Below are 15,477 nucleotides of genomic sequence, written 5' to 3'. Positions count from 1 at the left end.
CATCACTACATTCAAGAGGAAATACAAGCCTCTCCTCCTTGCCAAAAGTCTCCTGTAACCTCAGCTTGAGAAATCCTCTTCTTACTCCTGACTGATTAATCAATAATAACATTAGGGGAAAGAGGATGAAGGCAAAAAAGGTCTTCACTACAATCCTCAGGTCTCTAAGAAGCTGAAAATAACCTAATTAGATTGTCTTAATGTCTGGATGCCATGGAGATAGTTCAGTGCCCAGCCTGTTGTGGCTTGCTCTCTTTTGAAAAGTATCTTGCCTCATTGTCAGGGAATCATCCTTACACAACTGCCTCATCCTTACACAACTGATACATCTCTTAGAAGATGATCAAAATCAACACTGGATTTACAAGAACTTTTCCCACTGCCGCACAAGAGTTAAAGTGCAAATAACAATGCTATGGAAACACGTGGGAAATATTTATTCTGTAAAAAGAGGTGAGGGAATTCCTAGAACTCAAATCTGCTCCAGGCCTACAGATCTGCCATTTTGCGAATGGCAGGTTGCCTCAGAACTCTCTGGAATTAGCTGAAATGATTCCATTTGTGCCCCGGGCAGGACCTTATTGTGGTTGTTTTTACTCAAGTGGACAATAAGCCTTTCCCACACCCACACGAGTCCATTTGGAGCTCGGACATTTGGCTACCTCGGTGACGTGTCCCGAGTGAGCACGTGTGGGGTTGGAGTAGGGTCTTGCCACTACCATTCTGATTAAGGACATTCTTTCCAAAGATTTCTGCTCCCTCTTTCTTATCAGGATGAAAAGGAGAGGCTTTGGTGTTCACCTAATTGGATGAATGCAATAATCAGGGTAATTGTTGTGTTTGTTAAATGCTTACTAAATGTGTCAAGTATTGGGAAAGCACTGGACTAGATACACTAGTCAATCAATCATATTTACTGAGCACTGTGTGCAGAGCACTACACAATAAACAGACACATTGCCTGCCCAATCAGTCCTTCATTGGGCTCCCAGTCCAAGGGAGAGAGAGAACAGTACTTAATCCCCATTTCACAGATGAGGACACTGAGGTCCACAGAAGTGAAATGCCCAAGGACTTTCAGCAGGCGAGTGTCAAAGCCAGGATTAGAGCTTAAGGTCTCTTGTTCTGTGTTTTTGCCATTCGGCTAAGATGTCAATGCTTAGATGAATTCTGGGGCTGTGTGCAACTCCCACATGAGCTAATAAGCACTTGTGTGAAATCAGTCTCTCAAGGTGGGAATTACTATTACTACTAGGGATGCAGCATGATTTTGTGGAAAAAGCCTGGGCCTGGTTATCAGAGGACCAGGGGATTAATCCTGGCTCCTCCATTTACCTGCAGTGTTACCTTGGACAATTCACTTAATTCCTCTGTGCCTCAGTTCCCTCATCTGCTAAATGGGGATTCAATAATAATGATAATAATAATAATTATAATGATTGTGGTATTTGTTAAATGCTTACTGTGTGCCAAGCACTCTACTAAGAGCTGATGTGGATACAAGCAAATCAGGCTGGACACAATCCCTGTCCCATGAGGGGCTCACAGTCTCAATCCCATTTTACAGATTAGGCAACCGAGGCCCAGAGAAGTCAAGTGACTTGCCCAACGTCACACAACAGACCTGCAGTGGAGTTGGGATTAGAACCCATGACCTTCTGACTCTCAGGCCTGTGCTCTATCCAGTGGGCCGTGCTATTTCTGTTCTCCCTACTTAGACTGTAAGCCCCTTGTAGGACTTTATGATCTTGTCCCTATCTCAGTGTTTAGTACAGTGCTTAGCACATGGCAAGCAATCAACAAACGTCACTTTTTTTAATCTTAATGGCATTTGTTAAGTGCTTACTGTGTGCCAGGAACTGTACTAAGAGCTGGGATAGGTACAAGATGATCAGGTTGGATACCATCCCTGTCCCACGAGGGGATCACCGTCTTAATCCCCATTTTAAAGATGAAGTAAGAGGCACAGAGAAATTGAGTGACTAGCCCACAGCAGACAGGTGGCAGAGCCAGGATTAGAACCCAGGTCCTCTGACTCCCAGGACCGTGCTCTTTCCACTGGGCGAGGCTGTTTCCCCATAATAACAGTAATTATTGCTGGCTCATAATAATAATAATAATGGTATTTGTTAAGCACTTACTATGTGCAAAGCACTGTTCTAAGCACTGGGGAGGTTACAAGGTGATCAAGTTGTCCCATGGGGGGCTCACAGTTTTAATCCCCATTTTACAGATGAAAGAGTACAGGCTTTGGAGTCAGAGGTCATGGGTTCAAATCCCGGCCCCGCCACATGTCTGCTGGGTGACCTTGGGCAAGTCACTTAACTTCTCTGAGCCTCAGTTCCCTCATCTGTAAATATGGGGATTAAGACTGTGAGCCCCACATGGGACAACCTGATCACCTTACATCCCCCCAGCACTTAGAACAGTGCTTTGCACATAGTAAGTGCTTAACAAATGCCATCTTCATTATTATTATTATTGTTGTTGCTATTACCCATCTGGAGGGCAGGTTGCAACCGTACATGGACCTTGTGTTGGTGATTTAAAAGCAGACATATCTCTAGCTAAGGTTTCTGGTGTACTGGAGAGCCTAGCCACTTTTCCTTCTCGCAGGGACGACACGAGACCTACACTGGGTTTAATGTTGTGGTACAGCCCCACCCCCCGACCCTTACCAATGCCCAAATTGTTCCTACCCAGTGGTCTCTTCAAATAGAAAAACAACCCCAAAGATCTTAGGGTCTATAGGATTCAGGGATTGTAGTACCAATATGACTTCTAGAAAGTTTAAGGAGGCTGGGCCCAATGACCTCTTCAAGTCATTTGCCACTAGAAGATCTCAGATTCTCAGCAAGGGCCCTCTTTCATTCATTCATTCAATCAGTCATTTATTGAGCACTTACTGTGTGCAGAGCATTGTACGAAGCACTTGAGGAAGTACAACAAAATGAGAGCCAGAGTCCTCCTGTGTGAGAGGGGGCAGTTTCCAAGCCCTAGTGTGAACTCCACTTCTTCCAGAATAAGTTCATCCAGATGTTTCACAACCGCTTTGCCTTTCAGATGCTAATGAATGCTCACTCAGAAAACATCTACTAAATGCCAGGCCATCTAGGAGTCAGAGGACCTGGGTTCTAATTTGAGCTCTGCCACTTGTCTGAGGTGGCTCAATAAATACGATTGATGATGATGGATTCTTGAGCCATTCACAACCTCTCTTGCCTCAGTTCCCACATTTGTAAAATGGAATTAAGTACCTATTCTCCCTCCCCACTAGACTGTTTCTGATCTGACTTGTATCTACCTCAGTCATTTAGTAAGCACTTAACTGTTCTACTCTTTATTTAGAATGCGAGTCCAATGCTAGTGAATCGTATTAATTGAGCACTTACTGTGTGCAGAGCACTGTACTAAGCGCTTGGGAGAGTATGATACAACAATAAACAGATACGTTTCCTGCCCACAACAAGCTAACAGTCTTCAAATCCTGGCTCTGCCAGTTGTCAGCTGTGTGACTTTGGGCAAGTCGCAACTTCTCTGTGCCTCCGTTACCTCATCTGTAAAATGGGGATGAAGACTCTGAGCCCATGTGGGACAATCTGATCACCTTGTATCCTCCCCAGTGCTTAGAACAGTGCTTTGCACATAGTAAGCGCTTAACAAATGCTATTATTATTAACTTGCATCTACCCCGGTGCTTAGAAGAATGTTTGATGCATAGTAAATACTTAAATAACCTAATAATAACCATAATTTTTCATTATTATCATAAGTGCAGCTATACATAGTAAATTCTTAAATGCCCTAATAATAACCATAATTTTTCATTATCATAAGTGCAGCTGTACATGATGTAATGTCCCCCCAGAAGTTTATTACTAAAGTAGAGAGACCTTAACATCTGCAGGTTAACCCAACTAGAGATGGAGGTGGGGGACAATCTTCTGTTGTCCCTCTGGCAAACCCCTGACCTTTCTCTGTAGTGCTGGTAAGAAGGATGGCCTAGTGGTTAAATCCTGAGAGTCAGAAGGACCTGGGTTCTACTCCCGCCTCCACCACTTGTCTCCTGTGTGACTTTGGGGCACGTCACTTACCTTCTCTCTGCCTCAGTTACCTCATCTATAAAATGGGGATTAAGACTATGAGCCCCTGGTGGGACAAAGGACTATGTCTGACCTCATTTGCTTGTATCCAACTCTAGGGCTTAGTACAGTGCCTGGCACCTAGTAAGTGCTTAAATACCACAATTATTATTATTAGTTTTGTTTCTGGCCCAAAAAGATGATGTGGGAATCAAGATGCGATCCATTCCATAGAGTTTGCTTCATTCTCAGGCAGCCACACAAAGAAAACTGCACTTTCATAGGTTGTCTTTGGTCTGAAATGTGTCTTGACTCCAAATAAGATGATACCCAAAGAAAATGAGGCAAACTCTGATGGTGGGGTGGGAGCTGCACCACTTATAAGAAGCTACAATGTATCATCTTCCCTGCACAACCAAGAATTTTGAAGTTGATCGCCCTCCCTTTCACCGCACAGGTTTTACCACGCACTGTTTTTACACGTATCTCAACGCCTGTGAATTTCAAAGGGTTGGCTGTTTGGACAGGAAATAAAATAAGAGATCCTCACAGTGCATGAATAATTCTCTTCATTATGTAGCCAAGCAGAAAAGCAAATTGCAAAGGAAAAAAAGAACTCAAGAAGTTAACAACATCCATAATATTCTTTGGTACTAATTAAAATAAATTAATGGGGCTTTTTCAAAATCCACATGGATTTCATGCATTTTTTATGAATCCTGTTACTGAAGACCATTGTGGAACCAAGTGTTTGCAAAGAGTAGGAAGCAATTGAAGACAGAAAGGGAAAAGGCTGAGATATTCTCCAGTTTGGACCCATGCCATCTCATGTCACTTAGCATCTTGCTCACAACATTGGTGTCATCCTCGACTTCGCTCCCTCGTTCACCCCTCACATCCATCACCAAAACCTGCCGGTCTCATCTCCACAACATTGCCAAGATCGGCCCTTTCCTCTCCATCCAAACCGCTACCTTGCTGGGTCAATCTCTCATCCTACCCCGACTGGATTACGGCATCAGCCTCCTCTCTGATCTCCCATCCTCCTGTCTCTCCCCACTTCAGTCTACACTTCACACTGCTGCCCAGATCATCTCTGTGCAGAAATGCTCTGGGCATGTTACTCCCCTCCTCAAAATTCTCCAGTGGCTGCCAGTCAACCTACGCATCAAGCAAAAACTCCTCACTCTCAGATTCAAAGCTCTCCATCACCTCGCCCCCTCCTACCTCACCTCCCTTCTCTCCTTCTCCAGCCCAGCCCACACTCTCCGCTCCTCTGCGGCTAACCTCCTCGCTGTACCTCATTCTCACCTGTCCTGCCGTCGACCCCTGGCCCACGTCCTCCCCCGGCCTGGAATGCCCTCCCTCTGCACATCTGCCAAGCTAGCTCTCTTCCTCCCTTCAAAGCCCTACTGAGAGCTCACCTCCTCCAGGAGGCCTTCCCAGACTGAGCCCTCTTTTTCCTCTACTCCTCTCCATCCCCCCACCCTACCTCCTTCCCCTCCCCACAGCGCCTGTACATATGTTTGTACAGATTTATTGCTCTATTTATTTTACTTGTACATATTTACTATTCTATTTCTTTTGTTAATGATGTGCATCTAGCTTTATTTTTATTTATTCTGGTGACTTGACACCTGTCCACATGTTTTGTTTTGTTGTCTGTGTCCCCCTTCTAGACTGTGAGACCGTTGTTGGGTAGGAACTGTCTCTATATGTTGCCAACTTGTCCTTCCCAAGTGCTTAGTACAGCACTCTGCACACAATAAGCACTCAATAAATATGATTGAATGAATTTATCTACAAGGTGCTTAACACCTAGACTGGTCATATTACTTTTATCACACACCCTAGCTGGTACTCCTTACCCATGCATCCTGGCCAACAGGGGAGTGGGAAAGGAGAAAGAGAGAGAAGGGAGGGGTGAAAAAGGGAAAAGGAGGGAAGGGGAGAGGAAAGTGAAGAGTTAAGGTTCCCCAGAATTTCAAAACAAATTAACTTATCTACCCCAGCATTTAGTACAGTGCTTGGCACATAGTAAGCAACAAATACTACCATTATTAGTATTATCATTATGACTTTACTGTCGTAGAAGAGAGAGAGAGATCTAAACTGAAGGTCCTTCAGCCCAGTTGAGGAAGTGCAAGCATTTAAAGGGAGCAAGGGTAGCTGAGCTTGGTGCAGTCAAGCCGGCTTCTTTAACTGTGGCTGGCCCGATTATGAGATATTTGTATATTTTTCAAAAATCGCTCAGGATGGCTTACAAACATTCAGGATTGTCCTGGCTACACCAAGCCCTAAGGTTAGTCTTTGATACATGCGTCACGCAGCCCTCGAGTGATGGGATTGGGAATAGCTCTAAACCACTTGATCAATCAATGAGTGTTTACTATATGCCGAGCACTGTACTAAGTGCTTGGGAGACTACAATACAACAGAGTTAGCAGAAACTTTCCCTGCCCACAGTGAGACCCTGATTATCCATTTCTTCAAGGGACTCTCCCCCACCCAATTGCTCCCCCCTGACCTGGTCCAAATGAATTCAGTGGCAGAACTGATGCTTTTTGTGCTGCGATAAATCACCCGAACAATGCCCTCCTCCACTCTTCATGGCCTTTGTGCCACTGCCCATCCTTGGAAGCACTCCCACTAGGAACTCCTCATATTTATTACTCTATTTATTTATTTATTTTACTTGTACATATCTATTCCATTTATTTTGTTAGTATGTTTGGTTTTGTCTCCCCCTTTTAGACTGTGAGCCCACTGTTGGGTAGGGACTGTCTCTATATGTTGCCAATTTGTACTTCCCAAGCGCTTAGTACAGTGCTCTGCACACAGTAAGCGCTCAATAAATACGAGTGATGATGATGTCCGGCACAGGAGAATTCCTTCTCTTCAGTGCCACAGCAGGGCAGAGCCCTGCAAAGCCCAGGACTATGGCCCATCCCCAATTACACCACTGACCACACGATGATTTCAGGACTTCAATGCCAAGTTAACGTATGGAATGTCTTCCTCTGGCCTAGTGGAAAGAACACAGGCCTGGAAGTCGGAGGACCTGGTTTCAAATCGCTGTGCCACCACTTACCGTGTCGTGTAAGTCACTTAACTTCTCTGTACCTCAGTTACCTCATCTGGAAAATGGGGATTAAGGCTGTGGAACATGCGCTGTGTCTAACCTGATTCACTTCCAACTATGCCAGTGCTTAGTACAATGCCTGGCACATAGTAAGTACTTAAGTACCGCAAGTATTATTATTAGTAGTAACACTAATAATACAATATAATACTAATAATAACAATTAAAAAGGGTATCCTGGGGCCTGAAAACTGTGTCTCTGCCCAAGCCAAGAGCCCCCAGGCTGGGCTTAGGCCACCTAATCTTAAACCCAGCCCTGTCTGTGTCTTTATGGGCTTCCCCCTTGTATAGAATCTCCTAAATGGAAGGGACCTGAGGCGGTCATATGGTCCAGCACTCTGCTTCCAGGCAGAAGGCAGCTAAACTACCCGGGATGATGGCTGTTCAGCGTTGACTTTTTAAGGCTGTTCATGAAATGGGGAATCAGCTTGTTCCAGGATTTAACAGGCCTAATAGTCCGGCAGTTCTTCCTTCTGTCTAACTGAGCTCTCACTTGCTGCCATTTCAACCTATATTCTTCTCTTTTATTTCACCAGAAAATGAATAACCAGTTAGCGTTCCTCCGCCTGGCCTTCCATCTACTTGAAAGCAGCAGCTAACAGGGAGCCCTGCACACACAGCAGGTGCTCGATATATACTGCTGATGATGTCACCACTTAATCTTTGCCCTTTCCCGCCACTCCCGGACAATTCCTTCTCTCCCATGAATCCAATTTACCAAAGTTCTCACCATTTCACTGGTGAGCCTTATCCGTAGAATGACAGACACTGTCACCTGCTGAAGATCCAAATTGATGGGATGTCAGAATTTTTGAAAGGTAAAGGAAAGACTGAACGGTTCTGAATGCCTCGAACGAAGGTCCTATGGAAAATGCAAGTTGCTTTACTATTTACCTCATCTGTGCCACTCCATTGGAAGGGCCAGGGCCCAAGGAGTCCTAGATGTAATAATAATAAGCTCATTATAGGCAGTGAGTCAGTCAGTCGTATTTCTTGAGTGCTTACTGTGTGCAGAGCACTGAATTAAACATTTGGGAGAGTTCAGTATAACAATAAACAGACAAATTCACCACCCATAACGAGCTTACTGTCTAGAGAGGGAGACAGACATTAGCATATTAATATAAATTACAAATATGTACCAAAATGCTGTGGGGCTAAGAGGGAGAATGAAAAAATGTGGAGCACTTCACGAACGTGTGTGTCATCCTTATGCAGGGGCCATGTTAATCTTCTCTTAATCATTCCAATTTTAGTATATGTGTTGCTGAGACAAGAAATGTGCCCACTAATTCAGTTGTACTGCACTCTCCCAAGTGCTTATTTCAGTGCTTCTCACACACTATATGCTCAAAAAATACCACTGATTGATTAATATCAATTGTGGAATTTGCTAGGCACTAACTATATGCCAAGAACTGTGTACTAAGCACTGAGGTAGATACATGCTGCTTTACAGAAGCAGCACGGCTCAATGGAAAGAGCACGGGCTTGGGAGTCAGAGGTCATGGGTTCAAATCCCAGCTCTGCCACTTGTCAGCTGTGTGACCTTGGGCAAGTCTCAACTTCTCTGTGCCTCAGTTACCTCATCTGCAAAATGGAGATGAAGACTGTGAGCCCCACGTGGGACAACCTGATCACCTTGTATCCTCCCCAGTGCTTAGAACAGTACTTTGCACATCGTAAGTGCTTAACAAATGCCATCATTATTATACAAGGTAATCAGGTCAGACCCAATGACAAGAGGTTCTCAGTCTAAGGGGAGGGAGAATATTTAAGCCCCTTTTTACAGATAAGGAAACAGACACAGAGAAGGTAAGTGACTTGTCCAGTGCTCTGCAGCAAGTAAGTGTCAGAGCTGGGCTTAGTCCCTTGACTGCCAGCCCCAGGCTCTTTCTATTAGACCACACTGCTTTTCTGCTTCCTTGTCCCTGAAGCACTTGGCAATGTCTTCCACTTTCCTTCATTCCCCAGGAATACTAGAGCCAGCAACAGGAGAATCACCAAAGCATAGACAGGGCACCTAATAATGGCCAATAGTTCATTCATTCATTCATTCAATCGTATTTATTGAGCGCTTACTGTGTGCAGAGCACTGTACGAAGCGCTTAACCCATTCTGTGTGTCCTGTCAATGCCACCCACAAACACCAGTCCCTAAATAGCCCCTTTGTGTCACCCTAGATTCCTGAAACAGAGGCACTGGAGTCAAATACTACGTGGGTCTCCTGTCCAAGAGCTAGCAGGCTTAATGATCGTTAGGGAGGAAAAACCTCAACTCTCCCCAAGAGTCTCAACTTAAAGCCATCTGTAGAAGGATTTAATTAAAATGAATAAATGCAAAATTAGGACCCAATTAAAATGCTCATTGAATAGAATGATTAAACATTATAAATAGTGATAAAGACAAACATTTTGATCTTATTAAAAAAACGCTTTTTCTTCATGAAATTACTACAGTAAATCTTGGAAGAAAAGGGCATTACAGATTCCAGTATCACTCACCCCTAGGCGCTCTCAAAAACAAAAAGATATTTTGGGTAGGAAGTTTTAGTTGATAGCTATGCAGAGAAGAATCCTAAGAATATTATTAAAAAGACCTGAACTAATCTCTGGGAAGGGGGAAGACTGACAGATGTACAGTCGATCTCTTTCTTTCTTTCAACTTTTGATGGCGTGTGAATAGAATGATGCTAATTTAGTCTTTATTCAGAAGTGAGGATTTTTTTTTTCCCTAGTGGAGTTAGATTTTGAATTTGAGATCTTCCTTGAACTTCTTTAGTCCTGGGCATTTAATTCACACTCAGAACTTCAGGATTTGAACTTCAGTTACTTCAGCAAAATATGAGACTCTTAAGGACTCAGATGCCAGACATTTTTCATCCTTAAACATTTCACAAGCTCTTAATTGCTGAATGGTGTCCACGGGGGAAAAAGCCCCAAGAAGCAGATAATGATCCTAGGGTATTCAATCTTTCTTACTAAACAATATTTTAATGAGCTACAAATAAATGAATTGGAAATATGCAGATTTCATTTCCTTTGAAATATGCAGGGCTTTTAAACTGTAAAGGAAAAATGCTGAGGGAAGCAGTTAACCCTCTGACAACAGGGATATGGGCTGAGTCCTATTTGGAACTGATACTAAGTGATTTGGTCTGTTGTTTAAGTTCCTCCCCCTCCCATAAGGTATAGCCTGGGCTTCCCCTGTAGGAAAACAAGAATAAAGAGCCCGGAATAAGCAGCCACCTCTAGTAAATGTTGTGAACCTGGATCGAAGTGTGCTTTACATCAACTCTGCAAAAAATGTCAGCTGTAATAAAGAGCCCTGGAGAATGTTTTCCCTTTCCCAGGTAACCAGCCAACCTTCTCAAGGAGGTAGAGAGTTAAATTTAGAAACCTTGAAAATATTATATTGCCTTTCATGGGACACTAACTGGAGGCAGAATGAGTGCAGACTATGTTAATTTCAGAAAAATTGAAGCCATAGGAAAGGCAGGGTGGGCTGCTTCTTGATTTGCTTTCTTCCAGAGTTAAAACTGTTTCAATTTCTGTGGGCAAAGCCTTCAAATCCCCAGGGTCTCAGAAGGGAATTCCAGGCAGCATTGGACTAGTCATGCTTAACCACTGAGTAGGCCTAGGCTAACAGGGCAAAAAAGAAATCAGATTGAGGAGCAGTGTTGCCTAATGAGTAAGGGCACGGCACTGGAAATCAGAAGACCTGGGCCCTAATCCTGGCTCTGCCAGTTGCCTGCTGCACAACTTTAGGCAAGACACATAACTTCTCTGGGCCTCAGTTTCCTCATCAGTAAACTGGGGTTGAAATACCTTTTTTAAAAAAAATGGTACTTAATAATAATAATAATAATAATAATGGTATTTGTTTAAACACTTACTATGTGCCAAGCACTGTTCTAAGCACGGTACACAGTTCTTGTTAGGTAGTTACGTGTTAAGCACTGTTCTAAACCCTGGGTAGAATTCTAGTTAATCATGTTGAACACACAGTCCCTTCCTGACATGGGGCTCACAGTCTAAGTAAGAGGGAGTAGGATTTAATCCCCATTTTGCAGTTGAGGAAACTCAGGCACAGATTCTAGAAGAAAGGAGAGAATCAGTGGCTCTCAAATGTCTTCGTTCTGAGACCAAATTCTTGGCTCCCTGTTGGAATTGTCACTGATGGTAGGTCTGAAGCCGCTAAGGGCGTGGGGCCTGGATTCACAATCAGCCAGTCTTTAGACCAGTTTGGTCCTGCCGTTACCACCACAGCTGGTAAATAGTAATAATAATAATAACAATTATATTATAACAATAATATATAATAATAATAACAATAACAAGCATTTCTTAAGTGCTTTCTACGTGCCGAGCACTGTACTAAGTGCTGGGGTAGATACAAGATAATCAGGTTGTCCCACGTGGGGTTTACGTCAATCCCCATTTTACAGAGGAGGAACTGAGGCACAGAGAAGTTATATGACTTAGTATACACTACCTCCCATGAGTTGGGTTTGCTCATGGAAAGCATATTTCCCTGAGAGGGCTTTTCTTCTGGAAGTTTCCACTTTTGACCTGAAGCTTCCTGGGCAGGTTTGTTTTACCACAGGGTACCGGGGCAACAAATAATAATAATTATGGTATTTGTTAAGCACTTACTATTATCACTATACTATATGCACTTATGTATGTGTAGTATGTGCACTTTACTATATGTACTATACTATCTATAGCATTTACTGTATCTTCTAGACTGTGAGTCCGTTGTTGGGTAGGGACAATCTCTGTTGCCAGCTGGTACTTCCCAAGTGCTCTGTACACAGCAGGTGCTCAATAAATACAATTGAGTGAATGTCAAGCACTGTCCTAAATTCTGGGAGAAATCAATAGTATTTATTGAGCACTTACTGTGTGCAGAGCACTGTACTAAGCGCTTGGGAAGTACAAGTTGGCAACATATAGAGACGGTCCCTACCCAACAGTGGGCTCACAGTCTAGAAGACATAGTAAATGCTATATATAGTGTAGTACATATAGTAAATGCCAGTTTATCAAGTTGCACATAGATCCTAACCCACATGGGGTTCAAAGTCTGTAGGAGTGTGAATAGGCATTTAATTCCCATTCTACAGATGAGAAAACTGAGGCACAGAAACCTGAAGTGACTTGACCAAGATCACACTGCAGATGATTGGCAGAGTCAGGATTAAAACCTAGGTCCTCTGCTTCTCAGGCCCACACTCTTTCCACTAGGCCAGGCCCAGAATCAGGGCCACGTGTGTCTATCCTGGGAGGATTTGAACACATTATGGGCAGAGAATGTGACCTCTAATCCTGTTGTATTCTCCCAAGCATTTAAAACAGTGCTCTGCACATAAACGCTCAGTAAATACCATTGATTGATTGAATGGCCTTAAATTGAATCTTTGATTTGAGGAACCAGCGAGGCTCTCATCTACCAAGGGCCCACTGGAAGTCCTAATCTGTTCAGTATGCAGAGCCAATCTAACCCCCAGTGCCCAACGGTTGACTGCAGGAAGAGGAAATCGCGAAGATGGTTGTTTTGGGGCCTTTATCACACTCAGGGCCTCAAGAAAAGCAGTGTGGCCCAGTTTAAAGCACATGGGTCTGGGAATCAGAGAACCTGGGTTCTAATCCCAGCTCCACCACTTGTCTGCTGTGTGACCTTGGGCAAGTCACTTCACTTCTCTGGGCCTCAGTTCCCCCATCTGTAAAATTGGGATTAAGACTGTGAGCTCTACGTGGGACTCGGACCATGTCCAAACTATCGTGTATCTACCCCAGTTGCTGGGAACAATGCTTTGCCCATAGTAAGAGCTAAACAAATACCTTTTTTTTTCAAATGGAGTATCCTTAAGAACAATTAGACCCAACAGAGCTCCCATCACGCAAACACACCGGAGTATTTGCAGTGTACATTCGCTGATATTGTACATAAAGAATTCCCCAACCATCAGCAGATACTCGAAATTCTTGCTTTTGAAGAGCCAAAAAACATGACCCAAGCTTTAAATGCCCTTTGGATGTTTGGTATTCACCATATCCTTACTCCCACAGCATTTATGTACATATCTGTAAATTATTTATTTATATAAATGTCCATCTCCCCTTTCAGATTTTAAGCTTACCTGGGGCAGGGAGAGTTTTTACCAACTCTGTGGTATTGTACTTACCAAGTTCTTAGTACAGTGCTCCGCACAGAATAAGCACTTAACTACCATTGATTGGTTAAAAGTAAGCTCGTTGTGGCCATGGAATGTGTCCACCAACTCTGTTGTATTCTCCCAAGTGCTTAGTACAGTGCTCTGCACACAGTAAGTGCTTAATAAATTCCACTGATGATGGTAAAAGGATCAGGTATCCTGATTTTTTTGCCTCTCTGAAATATTTACAAGATAAACTCATGGGCAGGGAATTGTCTGCTCATCGTTATATTGTACTCTCCCAAGTGCTCAGTACACTGCTTTGCTCACAGTAAGTGCTCACTGAATATGACTAAATGAATGAACGTATGAAATAACCTTGTAATACCACTACAGTCTCTACCAGAGGAAGAAAGCAGAGATGAGCAAACAGGAAAGAACCTTCACTCTAAGAAGTTACATTGTTGATGGAAGTGAAGACCCTCCCACCAATCTGCCACTTCCCTGCTGTGTGACCCTGGACAAGTCATTGAACATTGTTGTGCCTCAATTTACTCATAATAAAATGTGATCCTTCACCTGTTCTCCCTGCTACTTAGATTGTGAGCCCCATGTAAGGCAGGGGCTGTGTCCAAACTATCTTGTATCTACCCCAGGCTTTAGTAAGTCCATAAATATTATTATTATTATTTATCATTATTGGCACACTATCTCAGGCCTCTCCTGAGAGCCTGGTCTGCCCATTTTGGCAGCATCACTACCAGCCCCTGGTCCTATCCCTAAGCCCTCTGCCACCAGGGCAGGTTTCATGCCGGTTAGTCCTCAGATCCCAGAGAGATTAAAGGCACAGTCAAGGGGACATGTGACACAGGCAGAGCAAGAAAAACATCTCAGTGACCCCGCTGGCTGCTTGGAAAATGGAAGGAAATCCTCACCTTCCCACCACCAACACTCCCACCTCCTCTCCCCATCTGCAGCGGCCAACTAGTTGGGCTCTGCAAACCGTCAGCTCCATATGAGACAGGGACTGTGTCTGATCTACTGATCTCATATCTAGCTTAGCATTTAATGGTGTTTGGCACAAGGAAAATGCTTAATGAATATCATTACTAATTATTATTGCTAAGAGTAGCAGTAACAGACTGTAAGCTCATTGTGGACAGGGAATGTGTCTGTTTATTGTTATATTGTACTTTCCCTAGCGCTTAGTACAGTAGTCTACACACAGTAAGTCATTCAATCGTATTTATTGAGCGCTTACTGTGTGCAGAGCACTGTACTAAGTGCTTGGGAAGTACAAGTTGGCAACACATAGAGACGGTACCTACCCAATAAAGGGCTCACAGTCTAGAAGGGGGAGACAGACAACAAAACAAAACATGTGGACAGGTGTCAAATCATCAGAACAAATAGAATTAAAAGCTAAATGCACATCATTAACAAAATAAATAGAATAGTAAATATGTACAAGTAAAATAGAGTAATAAATCTGTACAAACATATCTATAGGTGCTGTGGGGAGGGGAAGAAGGTAGGGCTGGGGGGTGGGGAGGAGAGGAAAAAGGGGGTTCAGCCTGAGAAGGCCTCCTGGAGGAGGTGAGCTCTCAATAAGTGCTCATTAAATACGATTGATAAACAATAGCCTGAGGCAAGCACAATGACACAACCACAGTCACCAAAAAATCCCTACAGGCTCAAAAGCCTGCCTTCAGACAGTCTGTGTAAGTTACCACAATCAATAATTAATACAAACTGTATTAAATGCTTACAGTGTGCATTAGCTGCACTACATTAAGTCCTGGAAGGAACAGGAAGACACTGATTCAGAGCAGGTCCAGAACCCACAGGGGGTTCACAGGAACACAGGGAAAAGCAACATGTGAAATTCTGCAATTCCAAAATTATAACTGTGCATTATGGCTAGGAGGGGATAGTGGTGATCCTCGCCTCCTCAGCTTCTTCAGGTCTCAGGGTTGCCACAGACATTTGGTGGGAGGGATGTAATCTCTAACCTGCCAGACCAAGCTGAGGGGCCAACTGGCTAAGGGGCGACATATTCATTCATTCATTCAATTGTATTTACTGAGCACTTA

The 15,477-nt window shown here is 43.5% G+C and overlaps 1 protein-coding gene and 1 non-coding gene across 3 annotated transcripts in view; both read right to left on the bottom strand.

The window, feature by feature from the left end:
• The window catches only part of SHISA9 (shisa family member 9), a 274,889-nt gene that overhangs the window by 199,101 nt on the left and 60,311 nt on the right, over positions 1-15,477 (bottom strand). The window lies entirely within an intron of this gene.
• LOC119943153 lies at positions 8,398-8,500 on the bottom strand. The gene has a single exon (XR_005455628.1). It is a non-coding gene; the product is annotated as a U6 spliceosomal RNA (small nuclear RNA).

Source organism: Tachyglossus aculeatus, chromosome 21 (assembly GCF_015852505.1).
Source record: "Tachyglossus aculeatus isolate mTacAcu1 chromosome 21, mTacAcu1.pri, whole genome shotgun sequence".
Taxonomy (NCBI): domain Eukaryota; kingdom Metazoa; phylum Chordata; class Mammalia; order Monotremata; family Tachyglossidae; genus Tachyglossus; species Tachyglossus aculeatus.
This window is presented reverse-complemented; position numbering and strand designations above follow the sequence as displayed.